The sequence below is a fragment of the Manis javanica genome, chromosome 3 (assembly GCF_040802235.1).
Source record: "Manis javanica isolate MJ-LG chromosome 3, MJ_LKY, whole genome shotgun sequence".
NCBI classification, from domain to species: Eukaryota; Metazoa; Chordata; class Mammalia; order Pholidota; family Manidae; genus Manis; species Manis javanica.
Window position 1 is genome coordinate 47,540,820 of NC_133158.1, and position 10,684 is coordinate 47,551,503.

Consider the following 10,684-nt stretch of genomic DNA (forward strand, 5'->3'; position numbering starts at 1 on the left):
CCAATGTGGCCAGGCCCGCACATGGCTGGAAAGGAGGCTACGTGGTCTTGGTGGGATAGCGCCATAGTAGCTGGGTCAGCCCAGCCTCTAAAGCACATGTACATTCATACGCAATAGTGACCTGAGGATCTCTGGGTAACAGCCACACTGGAAGATGTGGTAGTGTATGTTGTCCGGAAGCCATATGTTTTTATCATCCAGTACTTGTCAAAGAGCTTTGAAGTTCATGATCATGCTCAGCTCCCACGGGGGTTGTCCTGGGCTTCCATCATAACTCTTGAGAGTCAACCTTGGACGCTACCCCCATGCCTCCCCCGAGACTCCAAGATTCCTAAAAAGCAGGGATTATGTCTTTTACAGGATTAATTTCCATTAGTGCAATTTCCTTTAATATGATATAAAATTTTTCATTTCCATTAAGAGAGTGGACATTTTTTTAAAAGGCAGCACTTCATCCTAGCAAACTGAACTATTGCTTATTTTCCTATGTTTGGCTCTGGCCCTGGCTGCATGTGCATGCCAGGTTTTGCCAGTTTATTACCATAGTATTTTCCCTGCCCTCGGCTCTATCTGCTCTTTTTCTCTGTCTGAGTCTGACCAACAGTATTTTCCCACATTTGTAGAACAGGCCCATAACTATCATGTTTAAAGGCTCTGTGATAGCCCAGAGAGGTGGTCCTCACGTTGCTTAGCTCTTCCCTCATCTGAACATGAAGCTGAGCCCACAGCTGTCAGCTGTGAGCATCTCCTACCACAGCTGTGATACCTGGGGTTGAGTGTGTTGTGACCCAGCTCAACAATCCAGTATCTAGGAGGGAAACTTCATGGAGCGCCCTCCCAAACGCACAGCAACAGAACAGACCCCCCTGCCCCGGGCTGGCTGTCCCCATCCCTCTCTGTGCAGCTGGACTCTGGTGCCCCCAGTTCTTCCTTCCCACCTTTGCCGCCAGATGTGCTGTCCCGTCTGAGCTAAACCCTGCTCGATTACCAACCAGTCCCTCTGAATGTGTTTTCTGTACAGTTGGTTGCTTTGCTCTGGAATTTCAGACCATGCTGAATTTACTTGTTTTATGGGTCGGAATTTCAGGAGCAGTACCACAGATGTTAAATGTGTGAGTCTCTTGGTGCTAGTAAAATAAACCTTAATCAAACAAGGTGTCGTGACTCAAAGAGTTAGATAGTCCTTAATACATTATGTCAGTCACCAATACAGATGTTGCAAACTGAGTCATTTGGTAGCCTAGTAACTTTATATGGTCAGAGAGCCAGCTGTGAATATTTAAGGAGGGAAAAAATCCTTTTTACTTCTGCACATATTTCCAATCATAGCTTAAATATTTTCTTTAGTCAAAATACCAATTTCTCTTTCTCACCATATTCTCTCGAGAAGCCCTTACTCTCCTTTCATTTTTCAATTCCACCAAACTAGCTTTTGAACTAGAATCCTGCAAGACTTAGAGTCTCACTTTTGAAATAAGTTAGAAGCACATGTTTGAAGGCTAACATTTTATCCTATTTTTAAGGCTAGCATTTGGATGGACACACCTCCATACCCCCTACCCTTTGTTGTGAAGTAATAGTATTTCCTGAGAGCTCTGAACATCCCCCATGCTAGGCTGGGGACACTGAGGTCAGCTTCTGTCAAGGTCACATGGAAGCTTCTGGGCAGAATGTAACTCCTTTGACTGCCGACCCAATTGCTAGTAGATTATACTCCAGCATTACAAGAATATAGCGGCCCCTTTGTGGAGAAAATGACTTTTGTGGTTGGGCAAATGAATTTTTTTGAAAAAAGCATCTTAATGTAGTTATCATAGCTGTCTGGAAAACTTAAAGGCAACAATGACTTTTCCATGACTCCTTCCTGTGCCTGTAAGCAGAGGGACCACAAGAAACCCACATTCCCTCATTGGTAAAATATAAGAGAATCACACTCAGTGAACTCTAGGTGTTCCAGATCAGTAATTCCATTTCTCCAGAATCCATTTGACTTGGAAATGCCAAACGTAGACACAGACAGACATAATGTGATGCCTGTTAGCACCACATGTTATAATGAAAAGTAAATAAATTATTGATTACATTTTCCAAATATATTCTAATTACATAGGCAATATAGAATATATTTTCCTTAATTAAATCAACAACTATTACAGAAAAACACTGAAGTACACCCTGGCCACAACCCCTAATCCTAACACCCTCCTGTCCCCTCCTAGAGACTGTTATTCATTTGGGGTATCTATATAATAAACATTTAAAAGATGCATTTACAAGTACGCACATGCATATATATATCCCTAATATATATATAGCACTGTGGTTTTTAAATACGATTTGTTTCAGAACTTGTTTTTTCTGTCAACAGCCTATCTCGGGGACCTTCCATGTTCATGTGTATGGATGTAACCCTCACATCTTTATTTGGGCTGCAAGATTTGCTTCTGCTCTTCTGTCTCCCTTCCTCCATACCATCCTCCTTGACTCCACCAGGTGCACCTAACCTCCTCCCACTGTTTGAAATATCACCCCTTTCCACCCGTTCACGTTGCAAAGCCCTGGCACCATCATGCGTGCTGGGGGCTCTCTTCCCCCACTCCTCTGTCAGAATTCGCCACTCCCTCCACCATTTCTGTAACCAACATGTGGATCTATTCTTGCTTGGATTTCACTTGTGTTTTTACTCTCACATGGCCTTCCCTTAATTATAAATATAATTACCCTAACTCTAAACTAACAAATTTTTGTTTCTCCAGCTGTCTCTTCTACCAGACTCCCTCTGTGACAACAGGGCCATGGTCAGGGTTAGTGATCTGCCCTGTACCCACGCTCAGAGTCTGGCACGTAACAGTGCTCAAGCTGGTTGGCCTGGCCTGCTGAGCTGGGGCATGGGAGCCTGTCTGAAGAAACTACTGCCTAAAGGTGAGGCACAGAGCCTCAGGCAGAGTTGCTACAGACCAGCCTGTGGCCCGATCAGTGAGCAGGGGGATCGCCCACAGAGCCCCCAACATATTTTTTCATTAAGGAGACTCATGGCTTCATTTCTGTCTGCCGAGCATAGTCTGTGGCTGGGACGGAATCGGCAAACCAGCTTCCCACAGTGCTTCTGTCCCTGTTAAAAATAAACCTAACTCTGTCTAGGAGGGCTTGTTTTTTCAAAATAAAGAACATACTCCACATCCCTCCCAAACCTGCCTCTGAGCTGAAACCTGATGCGAAGACTTAATCTTTAACGGAAATGCAGGATGAAGCATAAACTAGTAGTGGAAACGCTAACCTTTCTCATTGTCCTATTGAAAACCACCTCTCTGGGAGTTGCCCACTTGGATACCTACATGCTGGATCCTTGGGAGAGGAGCAGAGTTAGCAGGCGTGCCAACTCTAACATTACCGTAATGTCAGAACTAGACAGCAGTATTTTGCTCTGCATAAGACATCTTTTACTACATTTATTTCATCTGTCAGGAAATGCTAATTGTTTAGACTAACAAATACCGATGACGGATAAGGGGAAATATTACAGAAAATTTTCCATGGTGGTTCATTCCTCCACACCTCACACAGTTTACCAAGGAAGACTGTGATTAAAAAGGCACATAAATGGGATAGGATTTGACATTTTACCCTGCAGGAGAGGTGGGAATGAGATAAACAAAGCAAGCTGTGCATTCTCTCTGTGTTAGAAACCACCATTACATATAGTACAGATCAGGGGAAGTTTTTTTAGATTCAAGAAAACCCTTTGTTTGAAAAGATACATCCTTTCAAACATATATGTCTTGCCCGTAGCTTTCTGCTTAAATTATTTGTAATTCTAGTGAGTAGGAGGAATTTCTTTCTAGCCAAAACAGCCGTCTGGATGAATACAAATGAGTTTATAAAGGGCTTGAGTTACCAACGGGTAAACCTGGGGCAGGTGACCTTCATTGTTTATGTTCTGCTGCCGAGCGTGGTCAGCCATGGCCTGGCTTGCGTTCTGCCTGGGCTCAGTGGATGCAGTGCCATGAAAGGTTGCAGCGCACTCTGCAGCGGACTCCGCCCATGGCAGAGATGAGAGAGAGGAGGAAAGAGGAAGCAGCTTCCAGAAAGTTCTGCTTCCAGAGCCTTCTGCTGCCTCCAACATGCAGATCATTTCACTGAGCAAAATCATCTTGTCAGTAGCCAACCTGGGGCCCACGGCGAGTCACCTGTCTCTAGGACATTGTCAGATGCCCCCTGCATGGTGGGCTGCTCAAAGGGCCCACATTCCTCAGGATTGACTGATGGGAGAAGGACCCCCACCCTGCTCCTTGGACCCCACCCTGGCTCTGCCTTCCTGTGAGAAGCAGGCAGGAAGAGAACTGCATCTCAACAGGAAGAGCAAAACTGGGAGGTAACTTGAGTTGCCTTCTTTCTGCAAAGGGAAAGGTTGGAATGTTCCAGAAAGGAGAGTTGCCTGGCACTTGACTTCCCCAATACACAGAGGCTGAAAACTTGAAATCAGATTTGTGGGTTTAAATCCTGTTCAGACTGTGGGGCCTGAACGGGTTGTCTTCCTCTCCGGCCTCATTTGTCCCCACTGGGAAAAGGTGGTGACAGTGGTACCTGCCCCAAAGGAGACTGAGGACAATTAAATGATTTAGGGGTGAGTACTCTGACCACACTGCCTGGCACATGTTAAGGTGGAAGAAACATTGCATACTTTTATTCAATTTTGCATACTTTATTAATAATGTTATTATTACTATTTGCTCATCTTTAACCATCATTAAAAGGAGTGATAGCTTAAAAAATTACCTTGAAGAGTGAGATCAGAGATGTTGAAAACCAAGGGCGAACTTACAGTATTGGCAGCAGTGTGTTAAACAGTGAAGAGCAATAATTAATATTTTCTAAAGTGAAAATTCTCAAACAACTTAGAACAAGAATTCAGTACATTTGACTCAGCCCTGACGTTAAAATTAGACTTTTTTTCCACTCATCTTTGCCACCTCAGCTCTGCATCAGATGAGTGTTTACCATAAGGCCATCCTGGTGATGTGGCCAAAACCAGCAGGTCTGACGACCCCTTCTAAGGCCTGAGCTTCAGTACCTTAAGCAGCAAAAATAAGGTTTATGCCCACCATGTAACAGAAAAATATGCAATAAGGAAAAAAAAGAAATTAGGAAATTAAATTTAGCTGTCCTGCTGAATGCCTTAACAGTGACGGTTCTCTTCTCCTGCCAAATGCGGTGAACCGTTGTTTCTCCTATTTTTTCCCTAGAGAGGTAAGAAATTATTGCATGATAAGTCATTTGTCTTCAGTGCAGGTACAACAAGGATATAACCACATATATTACCCGAAATGGGGAACTCACATCACATTATTTTCCACTGGTGAGTAATAGACGGGAAATGGGAAATGTCACTACAAGGCTGGCCGGCCATCTGGCCAGAGCCACTCTCTGAATACAGCAGCTGATCTGCATGGAAAAATTAGAGCAACAAAGTCCGAACCTGTTTTCCTTCTCCAGGGACCTTCAGTTCATGCATGGAAGGAAGGCAATAAAGTCCAATTATTCTGAACGGGGCTATACAAGGCATATGAAAATTATCTCATGTAGAGTAACTCTAAAGCTAAGTATTTTTTAAAATAGCCATCAGTCACTCTGAGTAACAAAATCAAACAAACGGATCAATCTCTGAGGAACTACCCATTAATCAAAAGACGGTGGTGAGATGTTGGCCATTTTTCATTATTCCACGTGTCATATTTTAAATCTGACGTGCCGACAGGGTGGTCCAAATACTTGGAACTATCACGTCTGAGAGGAAGGCCAGTCAGGCTTCCAAGCACTGGCCCATTTGGCCACTGCCCGTTCATCACTGATCCCCGTGATTTTTCCACTTAACATGTCTGCTTTCTTCTTATTTGGGATACCTGGTACCTGTGGCTGACCATGAGAATAATAAGGGGCTCTTACCAGAGAGCATGACTGAGACTTGGGGGAAGCCCAGCGTTTCCGGCGTGGTCTCATAGCCAAGGTCTCACCCATCAAAGCCCCACAGCTCAGCGGGAGGGCCGCATAATGTCTCCACCACACAGCAAAGGAGCCCGTCTGTGCTGAGATTCCTCATACCTCGCACAGTGCCCGACTGCAGTGGTGAGATGCATTGTGCTGCTCAGTAGGTGATGCTAAGGCCCAGAGGAAAGATCAGTTATAATGAATAACTAATTGTGAAGTGCCAGTAGTTGCCTGGCAGGATTTGAAGTTTATTTGAATGAACACCCTTAATAATAATAAAAATCCTTTGCCTGTTTTCATTTTCTCTACCTCAGTGAAAACACAAACATCCCCACACTTCCTAGTGGACTTCCAGCTTTCTGAGTCTTCGTCGAATCCGTTCATCTCTCTAGAGTTCAGCTGCAGCATCTGTAGAATGAGAATGTTGAACCCTAAATCAGAAATGAAAGACTATGACCCATAGGCCAGACCTGGTGCACTGCCTGTTTCTATGAATAAAGTTTTATTGGGACACAGCCATGCCATTCACTTCCATGTTTTCATGGCTGCTTTCACACGACAACTGCAGGACTGAACAGTTGCAACAGAGACCAGCAAATAAATATTTACTGTCTGGCCCATTACAGTAAAGTTTGCTGACCCCTAGACTGGGTGAGCCCCTTAAGGTTCCCTCCAGTCTGAAATCTCTGATTCTGGGAAGAGGGAAATAATATGAGACCTCTGGTACCTGAGCGGAAGGGACGGCATTGAAGTGGAGAAAAGATCAGAAAGGGGAGGCTGGATGGGTGAAATCAACGTGCCCTTTTCCCTCCTGGTATCGCTTCCCCTGGTGCAGGGGCCATGCTTTGAGGGCCCACAGTGGAAGTGTGGTGGGCCTGGAGAGGAGTCCTGACTCATGTTTTAAAGATGCAATAACCTTTAGCAGCAGACAATTCCCGCTGAGGAAATCAATGACACTAATGGCCCCTGGACACCATCTTGACAGCCTGCCCTCCCCCGGGCTGGACAGCTGTGTAGCCGGTGGGTCACATCTTGTTGGTGACACTTTACCAGGCACTGCCTGAAACCACCCAGGGGGCCCTGGCTCTGGGCACCCACATGGGCTCCCAGACCCACCCTTTCCCTTCCCAGCCTGTCACTTGCCAGCTCAGGAAGTCACCATTCAAGCCTCTGATATGTTTCTGAAAGTCCCCTTGGTGTGGCTCCCTGATCCCTCCAGCCTTGTGCTGACCCCTCTGGTGTCCCCTGCGTGCCCTGCCTTGGCCTGGAGATGCCTCACCATCCTCTGACACCCTCCACCCCTCGTTCCCTGACCACTGTGCTGATCCCCCAGCCCTGGAATTTTCTTTTGCCTGCTATTGGCTTCAGCCTCCTCATCCTTCCAGGCTCAGTGAGGTGCCCACCGCCTCCATGAAGCCCACCAGTCTCTCCTGCCCCCAAGCTCCCCTAGCACATTTCAGCAGACTGACATCTACTTTTCCATGTGTTTCACTTTTGGCTCTATGTGGGTCTCCATCTTATAGTTGGACTAGGGAGTCCACCTGGACTAGGGAGTCAGTGCTTAACTGATTAGTGAGTAAACTACTGCTGTGGAGGGTGTTGATGTTTTTTCTCCATTGGAAATAATTGGCTGGCGAATTTCCCAGGGCACCTGCATGGCAACTGCAGAAAGATCCATGGGTGGCCGGAGATGGAGAAGGTCCTCGTCCAGCTCCAAGGCTGCAAGTCACGGTGGCCCAGCAGCCAGAGGAGGCGCACCTTGCCTCTGTGTGTAGTGTGGCTGGCATGCGCCTGAGCAAGGATGTATACCTCCGGACCCCCACTCACCTGGGCCCAGTCCCGCCATGCATCACAGCCTCGTGCAGAGGACATGGGCAGGACATCTCCACACAGGTCCTGGTTTCCCCTCCTAACAAGTGCCTGCTGGTCCTGCTGGAAAGTGGCCGGTGGCTGTGTCTGAATGTAACCTTGAATACCAGATGGCTGCGGTCACCCTCGGGGGCCCTGGGCCAGCAGGTTCTGGACATATAATCCTGGCTATTGCATGGCACCACACTGACCATTTCCCAGGTTTCTGGGCCTCCACCACGGTCATGTGAAGCCTTGGAAGCCTTGCTTGCCTGGAAGGGAGCCGAATTTCTTGGTGTAACTGACTCCCCCATTACCCCTGGGCAGGTAAAATTCAAGGCAGATGGAAGTTGCCTGCAGCTTGCACTGCTGCAGAGGCTGAATCCACCATGGAGTCCCTGTCCTCAGAAGGGACAGATGGACCCCAGGTCCTGAGGGCACTCGTCTCCCCTTTCTGCCATGCTGTTGCCCCACTGTCTGTCAGTTAGGATGGTGCCTAATCCACTTCCCACCAACACTGGAAAACTTACTAGATAATTTTTTTTTTGACTTTCTAAAATTGAATTTCCATTCATGCTCTTTATTTCATCTGGAACTAAGTTGTTCTAGAAATGTCTGATGACTCAGGATGCTAGAAATGGGTAGGGACGGTATTTCCCAGAAAAAAATGGGACCCCTATTTATTCTCAAAATGTTTTCTCTCTCCCACTTGCCCCTGAAATTTTGGTTATTGACTGTATCTGGGGGACTGGTCATTTCCCTTATGTAATGTTTTAAGAAATGGAGAATAATGTGTGAGACTAGGGTTCAGTTCTTGAAACAGAACTGTCTTAAGGTGCCACACTTGTCCACTAAATACACACTTGTCCTGAAAGAGGTAGTGGGACCTGAAGTGGGCGGGGCTGCATTCACTCTCAGACTTCTACGATGCGCTGTCACCATGGGGGGCTGTGCAGGGGGCGAGAGGCTGGGTGGCACCGGAGGGGCACAGAACTCCTCGGCAGCATGTTCTGGGCTGGAGGAGGCTGTTCAGAGGTCAACAACACTTTCACTTCTTACCTGCCTTGTGGGAAATGTACCCTGACATAACAGATTGACTCCCACCTGGCAGCTGCTTACCCCTTCCTGCTGCATCTCCAAGTCTTCAGGTGCCAGATGTCACCTATGGACTGGCCACAAAACTGACAAATAGTAGAACTGTCACCAACAACCTATTAAACTCTGAGCTCCACAAAATTTACCAACAAGGGATAACATTATCAACTTTGGAAACACATTCCTTGGGTTACAGGCAATCATTTCCCTGCTTTCAGAGCACAGATGTTCCTTACACAGAAAAGAAGCTCCAGAAAATGCCCAAGTGCAAAGCAATACACTTTATCTATAGTGGTTTTTTTAAGTAAAACCTGTGTCAAGGGACTTCAAGTAATCCCAGGCAACCTGAACAGAAATAAATGGACATAACTTCTAGAAACTGTTTATTTTCTGCAACCTTGTTTCCTTTCTGTTTAAGAGTCTGCGGAACAGCCTAGGACCACTCAGTGGTGGTTCCTACCCACTTGGTGGCCTGAGCAGTGGGAGCCGCGGGCCAGTCTTCAGTGGCAGGCTGAGCACTCCAGTCTTCAGTGGGGAACTGCTGAATAGGCACGGAGGGCACCTGCACGCCTTCAGACCAGTCTGCGACCTCTGGCTGTGCAGCAGTGAACTCTGGGGCGGGAGCAGTCCATTCACCCTGGAATTCCTCCTTGGTCACGGCCTTTTCGGCAGCAGCCTGCTCTTCCTTTTCAATCTCTTCAGGATCTCTGTAGAAGTAGAGATCAGGCATGACCTCCCACGGGTGTTCACGGGAGATGGTGCCGCGCATGCGCAGAACTTCCCGGGCCAGCATCCACCACATCAGACCCACTGAGTGAGCTCCCTTGTTGTTGCACTGGATGGCAATGTCCACGTAGTGCAGAGGGGAGTCCGTGTTACATAGGGCAATGGTGGGCAGGTTAACGTAGGATGCCTCTGTGAGAGGCTGGTGGTCAGCCCTAGGATCAGTGACCACCAGGAGTCTCGGCTCCCGGAAGGCTGCCTGGATCTGGTTAGTGAAGGTTCCAAGTGTGAAGCGGCCGGCAATGGGAGTGGCTCCAGTGGCCGCAGCAAACTTCAGCATAGCTCTCTGGCCAGTGTTCCTGGAAGATATGACACTGACATCAGCCGGACTTTCAATGGCAACAATGGCACGAGCTGCCAGCAGCAGCTTCTCCCAGGTTCTTTTCAGATTTATGATGTAGATGCCATCGCTTTTCCTCTTGTAGATGTACTGTTCCATTTGGAAGTCGAGGTTGGTGCCACCTAGGTGGGTTCCTGCTGCAAGGAATTTGAGGACATCTTCCTCTTTCATTTGCAGGACATCAAGGGCTCCGGACATTGTGAAAGTTTCCCTTTAAGTTACGACGGGACCCCAGAACAACGCCACATGGACCCCTCACCAAGTGCGGAAAGGGATTATTTTTAATAATAATTAAAGTTTAAGTCCTGAGTGCAATCTCCTGTTTGCAAAAATTTGGGTGAATACAGATCATCTAAATAATTTAGCTTACAAATGTTCCTTGTGTCACACACGCAAACACACGCACAGCACTTATCTGTGTCCAGATGAAGTTCCAGGAGGTGGGTCCATGCTCTCTAAACCCTGAGCCAGCCATGGCAAGCTGTGTAGGAAACCAGCCTATTATTCGAAGCTGTCTGTTTGCTCTGTACGAAGGCAATTCCAAGAAATCCACACAATGCAGGAAGAGACTGCAGCCGTCGTGTCGGTGGGATTCTCAGGGACGTGCAGGCTCATTCCTGACTCCCTGTAGGT

At 47.1% G+C, this 10,684-nt stretch overlaps 1 pseudogene; it reads right to left on the reverse strand.

The window, feature by feature from the left end:
- Positions 1-9,194: 9,194 nt before the first annotated feature.
- On the reverse strand, positions 9,195-10,319 carry LOC140848370 (small ribosomal subunit protein uS2 pseudogene; annotated as a pseudogene).
- Positions 10,320-10,684: the final 365 nt, after the last annotated feature.